Below are 12,034 nucleotides of genomic sequence, written 5' to 3' on the forward strand. Positions count from 1 at the left end.
TCTCTCTCTCTCTTTCTCTCTCCTTTGACTGATGATAACTCTTTATCCACGTTGGGCCCTTACAAGATTTCCCCCCATCCACACTGACCTGGCAGCTGGTGGTGCGATTGTAGACGTCTTGTTTAGGAAGCCACATTATTGAGAGTTGATGCATGCAGCTTCCCTGCCATGGGTAGGAGATACTGGCTCTTACACTCGTACCACCAATAGTCTTTCTTCTGCCAATATTCCTTGACCCTTAGGTGTAGGGGTTGAACGATACATGAACTGGTTGGGTTGGGTACCTTGTGGTTAGTTGTTTTCTGCATTTTGAACAGTTGTGGGTTTCTGAGATGATTTTCAAAGAAGCAGGAAAAAAAGCTTCTTTGATGAGGATTGAGGCCGTTCTTGTTTTTGTTTGGAGTTCTCATAATGCTGCTTTGGACCAACAACCATGTTTGCTTCCTGCCCACAAATCCCAAATAATTAAGCCAACAACACAGAGAGCTTGCCCTGTGTGTTCTGGTAATGACAGAGTACTGGAGATTCACCTCAGCGGGATTTTTGGCAGGAGCAGCCTTTATTTGAACCAGGACACTGTTTTGTGTTTAATATTTCCATCATCTCTTTCAGTAATGGATGGATCTACAGGATGATAATTGACCTGAAAACAAAAGTTAGGAACAATAGTAAAATACATGTGATCCTGTGTTTTTAAATATTTGCTTTTATTTACATGTTTGTGGGCTTGTAAGCCACATGTGTACAGGAACCAGAGGGGGGCATTGGATCCTCTGTAGCAGGGCATATAAAAGTCTGCCTGTGAACTGCCTAATACGTGTGCTGGAAACTGGACTCCAGGCTTCTGGAAGACTAGTAAGTGTTCTTCACCATTAAACCATCTTTACAGTTCTTGATACTACATTTTCTAATTTTATTAGTGTTAACTATTAAAATATTAATATTTTAAAAAATAATGAAGTTTGGATAAAAGGTTGTAGATGTAGAACTGATGTTTTATTTTATTTTTTATTTATTTTTATTTATTCTTTTATATTTTTTTGGTTTGTCAAGACAGGATTTCTCTGTGTAGCCCTGGCTGTTCTGGGACTCACTCTGTAGATCATGCTGGCCTCGATCTCAGAAATCCACTTGCCTCTGCCTCCCAAGTGCTGGGATTAAAGGCATGTGCCACCACCATCAGGCCTGATATTCCATTTTTCCATGTGTTTTGGTGGCTCCTGTGAGTTCCACATTGTGACTGACAGTTAATAGAAGGAAGGACAATCCAGAGACTGCCCCACCTGGGGATCCATCCCATAAACAACCACCAAACCTAGACACTATTGCATATATCAGCAAGATTTTGCTGACAGATCCCTGATATAGCTGTCTCTTGTGAGGCTATGCCAGTGCCTGACTGTGGATGCTCACAGTCATCTATTGGATGGAACACAGGGCCCCCAATGAAGGAGCTAGAGAAAGTTCCCAATTAGCTAAAGGGGTCTGCAACTCTATAGGTGGAACAACAATATGAACTAACCAGTACACCCCCACCCCACCCCCAAAGCTTGTGTCTCTAGTTGAATATGTAGCAGAGTTTGGCCTAGTAGGCCATAAATGGGAGGAGAGGACCTTGGTCTTGCGAAGATTATGTGCTCCAGTACAGGGGAATGCCAGGGCCAGGAAGCAGGAGTGGTGGATTGGGAAGCAGGGTGGGGGTAGGGTATGGGGGACTTTCGGGATAGCGTTTGAAATGTAAATGAAGAAAATATCTAATAAAAAAAAGAAAAAACCAAAACCACCCTTGAACGTATCACCCTAGAAAATGAGTTCATTTAGAAAGTCACTATCTCTTTTCATCAGGTTCTGCTGCTTCACAAGCAAGGTGAGAATATCGCTTTAACAATATGAAACTGATCAAGTTCAGACCGAGTATCACATGGCGACCAGTATTTCCCACGGAAACGTGGTCCTTTCAGCTGGTTAGCTCTTTTATAGTTCACAGGAAGGAGTTCTTCCTTCTCCTGGCATGATCTCTCTGCTCTGGGCCCAGTTCCACCTGCATCATGGCACTGAGCACTTTGTGTAGTTCTTTAGATGTCTCTTTTAGACAGATGTCACTTTTAATTTGCCAGCGCAGCTACAGCTACAGAATGGGTGGTGTGTGTGTGTGTGTGTGTGTGTGTGTGTGTGTGTGTCCCATTCCCTGGTCAAGTACACCACACACCAGGCACTCTGGGGGCTGTCAGGCTTCATGAGGTCCTACAACATAGCCACACTTTATTCTGACATTGGGAGACTCAATGTGTGTCACCCAGTAAGATGAGTTTTTAATAAAAAAGATAGAAGACGCTGCCTTGCCTTGCTACTGATTCCTATACCAGCCTTTGGAAGCTACCTTCAGACCCAATCGCCCTAGTTCATCCCTTGCCTTCATGCCCTTTTCTTTCTCCTTTCTTTAAAAAAAAAAACATGAATTGTATGTATAAAGCCGAAGTGAACCCTTTCCATTTCCACGTTCCGACCCCAGAGGACAGCAAAGAGAATAGTACCCATCACATCAATCGGGCTTGCTTTTTCTGATTTCAGGGCAGGCCCATAGCTATTTCTTTGAAAGCAATGGTAAACACCTACAAAGCAAAGCTTTCCTTTTGATGCTTCTATGAGTTTGCCCCACCCCTTCGCCAAGTACAACCCTCTGCACTTGAAAACTACTTAAATGTTTTGTTCACCTGATTGTTATATTTGATATTTAGAAAAAAAATAATCGTGTAAGAGATGTAGAACAATATTTGAGTCAAGAAGAAATGCAACATTACCTCGCCTGGCATAAAACTATTTTAACATTTCCAATGTAGATTTCACAGAGGCACCTGGGAATAAAATGACTTCGTGATTTTTTGATCACGTTCATGTGCTCTAGACTAGTATTCTGTGCGTCATACAGTCAGTCAGGCAAGAGGTGACTTGTTTGATCTTACATAGTATTGGGCAGCCATTTTTCTGCCTTTGTGATCTACTGACAGGTCAGGAATCACAGTTGCATTTAGGGAAAATAAGCAGAGTGGTTTCTTATAGGGATTCCAAATGTGAGAGGATCAAGACTCTTTTATTCAAACAAAATATAAGCTACTAATTCCAACAAAATCCTACACAATGGTTTAATTGTGTATACCAGGCCACCAATCACGAGGTCACAGGACGCTGTTCATTCAGAATGAAGGAAAACCAGGTACTTTATATAAGCCAAGGTGTTTATATATACTGGCCATGACTATTATTCCTGATATTGATTGCCCATAAGCCTAAAACCTTAACAGTGCTTTGAGAGGGTTATAAAAAGGGAGAGAATTGTGTAAAATAGATTTCGTTTCATTTCCGAGTTAAGTGCATTTATTGAATGTCAGCACTGTGGTGAGCCGGGACTTCAGAACTGTGTTTAATCAGGAACCACGGATCGATCACCTGCTCTGGTAAGGCACAGGGCAGTTTTGGAGTTGCAGAGTTAAAACTGACAGTTGCTTTTCACAGGTTGCCTGTTTTATTCAGGGGAGTTGAGTGTATGCTCAATCTGTGATAGACATAGACTTTATCAAGTGTTTGGAACCGTCTTGTGCAATTTAAAATGAAATTAGTGCTGAAAATACAGACAGTTATATTATGCAGTGAATAGGGATAAGTGTGAATAATTTTCTTTAGCTAAACTTCAATTGGTCTCAAAAAATAGTCTTGCTATTTCACTCAGTACTGAGCTTTCCCACTGGCTGTTGGACAGGCTTAATAAGAAAGTCACGAATGCCCTACCTCCTAGCAGACTCTCCTGCTGTTTCTCTGTATTTTCCTTTGTTCCCTGGACACTTTAGTCTTTCTTGGCTTGACATCTTTGCTTACTATTTCTCCAAATTCTTGAGATGCCACTGCCTATGAAAGAGTATGTTTGTTTTCCAAAAGTTTTTGGTGAAGGACTTTCGGGTTCTTCCTGTAATTCCTGGCACTAAAATGCTATCATGTTTTCCCTGAAGTCTCCCTTAGATGCTCATTTTATAAGGTGAAAGACTTATAGGGTGTATGTTTTAAAGAGATAGCCCAGAGGACTGGCCCTTCACTGAGCTGTGGATTCATGTTTCTCTAATAGCCATGCACGTGAGAATTCCCCTCGTGTTTGAGCTTCTAGTTAAGAGTTTTGGAGTCATACTTCATGCCATTGCAAGATGATGCACACAGTCACTGGTTTTATATCAGAAGATGGTAACTTATAGGAATTAAGGACCCTCTGTCAGTCATGTCCTCAGTGAGGTCTGCATGCCAGTCCCGTTCTCCACAGTCATGTTTACCTGAGGCTCTGAGCAGATAGATGCCTTCCTCAGGAGAGTTTGCCACAGCACTGTTATATGGACATGGAAGGGTCCTTGAGGATAATCTTCCTCAGTTTACCCGACTCAGATCCTGAGAACTTGCCTACTCTTTGTCACACCCTTGTCTCTCGGCCTCATCCCGGTGGATTCATCACAACCTCCCACAGCTTCCCCATGGGCCGCTCCTTGTAGGCCAGCCTCCTCCACGTCTCTGGTGTGTTGTCCGACTTGGTCCTCTATGCAGGTCCCATTCCGTGGAGAAAAAGAAATGGGACACAGGGAAATTAGCACTTTCTCTGCCTCATCTGCTTGCTTGGCACTTTGGCACTGAGTGATTGATGCTTGACTCCGGGCTAGTGTGTGGAGCCAATTCTAGAGTGTCTCTGCTGCCTCAACATTCCCCAGAGTCACTGTGCTCTTCTCGCACTCAAAGTATTTCTCTCAAGTTTAGCACACTGGCTTGGTGAGGCTCGTCAGAGGCTTCTCTGACCAAGGAGCCAGGGGTCTATGATCTGAAACATTCAAATCACGGCTTGTAGGTTAACCAAGCAAAAGATATGAGTAAGAGCGATGAACTGGTAGAGTGAAGAGGAGAATCAAATCCATCAAGGCATCAACAAAGATCCCATCTTGGTTAATAACATTCCAATGTACAGGACTCATAACCAGAGGGACCTCAGGAGTGTGCTAGGCTACGCAAGACCCAATGGAAGAAACAATATAAACAAACAACATAAGAATCTCACTAAACGCCACCACAACCCCCAGACCACCACAGGTTGGTTGGAATAGAATTAAGGCATTTTGAAGTTTATTCAAGAAAAAGAACTCCAGAGGGAGGGGCAAGGGAAACTACACGTGTCACTTGGGGCTAGAGAGGTGGCACAGTTGTTAAAGGCTTAAGGCTCACAACTGAGAAATGGCAATCTAAAATTATGACTTAACTGCTTTTGAATTTTGAACTAATACTCACATCACATAAAATCCACCATTACAAAATAAATTTTAAGAGTGTAATTCAGACACAGACAGGTGTCATATGCTCTCATCAATTCATGGAAGCTAAATGTCCTCTGAGGAGCAGGGAGTGAAACAGTCAACGACAGAGGCTGAGAGTGGCAGAGAAAAGGGACACATTAGTGCTAGATGAGGAACTCTAGTACACAAAGAAGAAAAGGCATCTCTATTACCCCAGTAAGGTAACTATAGCAATATGAGAGACATCATTGTACCCACAAGTAAAAATGATTGACATTTTGTTTGTGGTGGGTGCTTTAACTGCACCAGTTAGATTAATATATCTATCTATCCATCTATCTTATGAATTAAATGTAAGTTGCTGTCTGTCTGCCTATCTATCTATCTATCTATCTATCTATCTATCTATCTATCTATCTATCTATCTATCTAATGGATCAAATGTGAACTTGCTATCTAATCTAATCTAAATCTAATCTAATCTATCGTATCTACCATCTATCTACCTCTTAAATTATAATACAGTAAGTGAAGTTATAATAAAATGTTTTATAATTATGTATACATTATGCATCATTAATACATGCAAGGCTATAGACACCTCTATGTAGGTGATGTACTGGATGTGATCAGAGTTGAGATCGTCATAAACCACATAAAATCAAATAACCCCTTCTGTAATCTCAGGTTGAGGAAGGCAGAGACAAGGTTTCTGGAACACGCTGGATAGCTAGCTAGGTTAGCCCAAATAGCAAGCCTTGGGTTCAGCAAGAGACCTTGACTCAATATGTAGGATGGGGATTTAAAGGAGAAGAAACCTACTAATTTGTGGAGGGTTAGTTCTACTTGATAAATCTATGCTCTCATTTTCTGCTGGGAAGGCAATGTTTTGATTGCTATAGCCTTGCAGTAAGTTTGAAATGAAGAAATGTGACTGTTCTCTGTTCTTCTCTCAGGATCGATTTGGCTAGTCAACATCCCTTTCATTTCTGTATGAAAGTTAGATCAGATTTTATTATTTTAGAAAAGTGCATAGAATTCTACTGAAGGTTGCCTTAGATCTACACATCACTTCTACTTTTCTTTTAAAATGTTTTCAGTTAATCACACACAGTAATTGTGATATATAGGCTTATTATTTTGATGCAAAATTATAGTTATTAGGAAATAGCATAAATTAGTTCTGTGAAAATAGTATACTTAATTTAGATTTACTAGAAGCTAATAAATTTTATTTTACTTTTTATTAGTTCTTGAGAAGTTTAGAGCAGAGTATTTGCACTGTAGTTATTCCTTCCCAACTCTCCCAGGTTGATTCAGGCTTCCCTAACCAAATAATTTTGTGTTTTATGTTTAATTCATCAACTCTGGTTTGCACACTTCTTATTTCCCTGGATGCGTGTCTTTTCTCTGCAGTGTGATCAACTTATCAGGGGTGGCATTCTCCCTCTTGCAGAAACGGTCAGTTGTCAGTAGCTCACTAGAAATGGGTGGGAGGTTGTTCCCATGTCCCTTCTCCTTCCTGGAATTTGGTCGGACTTGAACTTGCATGGAACTTGTGCCAGCTATCATAACCAATGTGAGTTCCTCTGTGTGGGAGTCACCGAAGTCATATACTTTCTCTGCTCACTACAATCTCACCTGTCTTCTGCAATGATCTTTGATTAGCAAAATTAGTGATCAAAAGGAAGACATTATAACCAACATCGAGAAAGTACAGAAAACGAGAAAGAGAGAGAGAGAGAGAGAGAGAGAGAGAGAGAGAGAGAGAGAGAGAGAGAGAGAGAGAGGTGGAGAGAGGTGGAGAGAGGTGGAGAGAAAGAGGCAGAGAGAGGAGAGAGAGAGAGAGAGGAGTTAAAAAATCTGGATCACACCAAACTGAAACATCTAAATGTAATGCGTGAATTTTAGATATATATGTGGATATATGTGGTCTACCTAACCTATATCAAGATGAAATAAACAATTAAATGGATTCATATATCCAATGAAATAGAGGCAATAATTACAAGGCTACACACCAATTTCTGTCCTAAGGCCATATGAATTCAGCTCAGAATTCTACCAAACCTTCAAACAATACCCAATACCAACTCATCTTAAATTTTTCTGCAAAATAGATAAAAGAAAAACCATTTCCAGATTATTTTATGAAGCAGGTATGACCCTGATACCTAAACCAAATACCCAACAAATAAAAATGAAAATTATAAGCCAATATCTTTGATGAACATGGACACAAATTCTCAATGAAATATGTCAAACCTATTCAAGAACACATCAGGCAGATGAGTGGAAATAGTTCAATATATGCAAGTAAATTAATATTTTATACTTTTCTGTCTGAGGGAACTTTTGTGTAAATATATTCTCATTGTACTTACTTTAATATATGTCATGAACTCCATTTTAAATATGGTATATACTGCTGTTTTGTATATGATATTATAACAAGCTTAATAATTTTGGAGACATAGCTACTTATCCAAGACCTAAGATTCTTAATAATCCCTATGTGTAACATTTGTTGTTATGAACAGTCTATCTAATTAATTTTTATATACTGTTTTTGATACACAAAAGCTTAGGAGTTATATGAATTAATATTCAGGCATCTCATTTCCTTACATTTGAAAGACTTTTGCATGGATATTTTATTTACATATTCAATATGACATGCTTTAGCACTTCCACCAACACGGATTCTAACATAAAGGACATCAATTCATGTAGCGCACATAGTACCTTGGCTTGTAATCTTACTCTGCTGTATTGTATGCTCACTGAAACAGGTGAATATTAAAAATGATAGTTAATAATCATAAACAGGTATGTTCTCACATAAAGACTACCACACAACGGAAGTATTCCATGATAATTAATAATTAGAAGATTATTAAGACTAGAAGATTATTAAGATTGGCTGTAATTTTTTAGAAAAACTGGAAATTTAGAGCAATTGATACAAACATACTTAAATTGAGTATGTAGCTACAGTTTCTAGGGCAATTCATTTCTAGTTTGAATGTGTTTATTTTTCCTAAGTGTCTGAGCTGTACATATTTTCAGAAGACTTGGTAAATATGGATGGGTAATGGTCTCCACAGGTTTTTCATGTTATGGTCTAGTAGGAGATTTGAAGATAATCCTCCATAGATTCACACTGAGTTGCTTGCATCTCATTCTGCATTCAGGAGGGTTTGGAGTTGCACATAATACACAGCAAACTCAAATGTTTTAACAAGTAATCCTTTGGTAACAGAGCCAAGTAACTCCCTTTGCTTTCTTCAATCAACAACAAAATTGACTGACTGGTATTGTGGGGCAGGGTTTAGCTCTTCTTTATCTTTCTAATTACATTTTTTTTGGTTGTTGTTGTTGTTGGTGGTGGTGGTGGTAGGTGTGTGTGTGTGTGTGTGTGTGTGTGTGTGTGTGTGTCCATGTAGAGGTCAGAAGACAGTTTGTTGGAATCGACCCTCAACTTCTTGACAGAATCTACTATGAATGGATTTTAGACCAGTTCCCAGTGGAACATTGTTCTCATTGGCAACTCTGTGTTCTATGTTTATTGTCTGAGTTCCTCTTGGCATTCTGCTTTTCTTTGATCTCATCATCATGGCATGTTAAACTTTGCTGCAGCATTTTAGGTGTTCCTATGGCTCTTCAGATTCTTCCATGTTTCTCCCACAAGCCAGTTGTTAAGGTTTAAGGATCACATGCACTCAGAGGTTTAGTTATAGAGAGGATCACATTTTTTGTAGACTAGCTTACTACTGTGTTTACCTTTTATCACTGTGATTTAATTACCTGGGAGAACAAAACTTAAAGGGAAATTTTATTTGGCTGATGGCTCTAGAGGGCTCAGCCCTTGGTCAACATATGTCAGTTATTTAAGCCAAACATTATGGCAGCAGTAGCAGGCAGAGAAACAAAGCGGCTCATGTTACAGATGGTAAGAGGAGTGACAGAGAGTGGCCAATGGTGACATAATCCCCCAAGAATCTGACCCACTAGACTATTTCTTATGTGTAGATCCTCATTTCTTATAGTTTCTAGAAACTTCCAAAATCCATCTGAAATCTAAGCGTCTAAAAGCTGAGTTTGTCAAGGACTTTTGTGTTCAAACTATTGTGCTAGCCTTGGGTAAGTAAGCAACTTTCTAAGTTACATACTTTTTTTTTTACTTATTAGGCAGAGTATCATGTATGTCATGAAGTGGCTGGAATATTACATGAAAGAATATTATGCAATGTACCTAATGAATCAGTGAAGAAACATCATGCTAGACACAAACTTCTTTTTAAATTTGAGTGCAAAATGGCTCCTCTATAACTTTGTCTTGATTGCTGATTTCTGTCCCTCTGAAGCATGTAAACTCACTTGACTCTCCAAAAGCAATCATGGACTCTAAACTCAATATAAAATCTTTCATTTTTCCACTTAATTATTTATTATAGAGGGATAAACTGTCTTTTCTACTCAGTACTTCTTAGTTGCGTGAGAAAGTTTATTGGAAAGCAACATGGGTGCATTGAAGGCAAAACAAAAGAGAAAGACTGTAATGTTTGGGATCCCAGTTGTAGTTTTAAGGTTATCAGTGATAGCATGGGAATAATTGGAATTCATTGCTACTGTAGTATGGCACTAGTGGGATGTGTGGGATGTGACTAGAGTTGATATGTTGGACTCGTATCATGTTGCAGTATACCACATATCAATATTTCTGTATATTACTAAATAAGTATTAAATAATAAATTGAATTTATGGAACTAAATGCACATTTCAAAATCTAAGACAGGGTCTCACCTGCCAAGAGCCAAGGTAATCTTTCTCTGGAACCCTCACTGGCCCATGCCAGGGAACAAGCCCTCTTTTACCAACACCATTTCTTTGTTTTACCAGGTAGCACCAGAGACACTTTCTCCATGGAAACCTGGTGGTATGACAGCTAGGGAAATAGGTAAGCCATTTTGACTCTCCTTCCCATTCTCCAATTCTCATTGCCCATCCTTATCCAAAACTTGGTAGCAGATCACCCGGTGCTCCCTCTTCTCCATCGCTGTATATATTCCAAAGTGACTCAACAGATCTTCTATGGTCTTCCTTCCTCACCCCATCCCTCTGTCTCACTTACCAACACTTAGAGATAGTATCTCCTTGGAAATCCACCTGTGATAAGCAAGGAATCATGAAGGTGATTTTTACTCTCCCTCCTACCTTTCAGTTACAATTCCCCAGGTTCATATCACAAATCAGTTTGTTCTAATGTCCTCAAAGCAGACAACATGCAGGGGACTTTCTTCCTCCATTCTTCATGGACTCCTCAGATCCCCCAGGCAGACCCAACTTTCTTCCTTCCTGTGGACCAGCAGATGGTTCAAAGACTTCAACATAAGGCCACATAGAGTGAATTTGATAAGAGAGAAAGTGGAGAAGACTCTTGAACTTATTGGTACAGGAAAAGACTTTCTGAATACAGCACTATTTGTACAGGCACTAAGAACATAAATTAATAAACGAGTCCTCACGAAACTGAAATGCTTCTGTATGTCAAAGGACACTGCCATTCAAAGCATCAGGTATAGAATCAGGAAATTTTTTTACTAACTACACATCTACTAGAGGGCTAATATCTAAAATATAGAAAAAAAGGGGCATCAATAAACCAAATAACCCAACTAAAAATGTTGTATGTATCTAAACAGCATTCGCAAAAGATGACACAGGTGGCAGAGAAGCACTTCCTGGAATGATTAACATCATCAACATCCTTAGTCATTGGAATCAAACTTACCTTGAGATTCCATCTTATACCAGTTAGAATGGCCAAGATCAATAAAACAAGTGAGAGCTCATGCTGGTGAGAATGTGGCATAAGGGGTGTATTTATCCATTGGTGGTGGGACTCTAAACTTGTATAGCCACTATGGAAGTCAGTTTGGGATTCTGGAAGCTGGGATTAAATCTACCTCAAGATCTATCTGTGCCACTCTTGGGCATCTACCTAAGGGATCCTACTATAAAAACTGATGCTTATTCATGTTCAATGCAGCTATATCCATAATAGCCAGAAATTGGAGACCTCCTAGATGCCTCACAGTAGCTGAATGAGTAAGGAATATATGGTACATTCACAGAGAAGGGATATTATTTAGTTGTTTAAAAAATGAAATCAAGAAATTTGTAAGTAATTTGATAGAGCTAAAGAAGTCATCCTGTGTTAAGAAGTTCAAACCTTCCCAAACAAATCTGATATGTATTCACTTAAATATAGATATAAGCTGTTAAGTCTTTTACAAGCCAACTATAATCCATACACTCCCAGAGGTTACATGGAGAGTAAGGGACTAGAGGGAAGAATCGATTATCCTAGGAAGGTGAAATAAAAGTTATAGCTGGGGAAGGGGCTAGACCTGGAGAATCAAATGATGAAGGGGAGGGAAGAGGGCAGTGAGGGCTGGTACCTAAAAAGGGACAGCTAAATCTAAGGGCTATATGAGACCATTTATGGAATCTTAATACATTTGAAATACACACACACACACACACACACACACACACACACACACACAGATGATCTAAGTTGAATCACCAGATAATGGAGGAAACTGAGTCCCAAATGGGCCCAATAAAGATACCAGTTTTCAGAACAGTTAAACCTATGCAGGTTATTGCCAAGTCTATTGGTTGCTCTCTACAAACTGATGGTAATGTCCCA

The 12,034-nt window shown here is 39.4% G+C and overlaps 1 long non-coding RNA gene across 1 annotated transcript in view; it reads left to right on the forward strand.

The window, feature by feature from the left end:
• Positions 1 to 560: 560 nt before the first annotated feature.
• The window catches only part of Gm40690, a 42,734-nt gene continuing 31,260 nt past the window's right edge, over positions 561 to 12,034 (forward strand). Inside the window, exons 1-2 of the long non-coding RNA XR_871823.1 lie at positions 561 to 855; positions 10,219 to 10,276. This is a non-coding gene — a long non-coding RNA (predicted gene, 40690). The remainder of the gene's footprint in view (positions 856 to 10,218; positions 10,277 to 12,034) is intronic.

Source organism: Mus musculus, chromosome 10 (assembly GCF_000001635.26).
Source record: "Mus musculus strain C57BL/6J chromosome 10, GRCm38.p6 C57BL/6J".
NCBI lineage: Eukaryota > Metazoa > Chordata > Mammalia > Rodentia > Muridae > Mus > Mus musculus.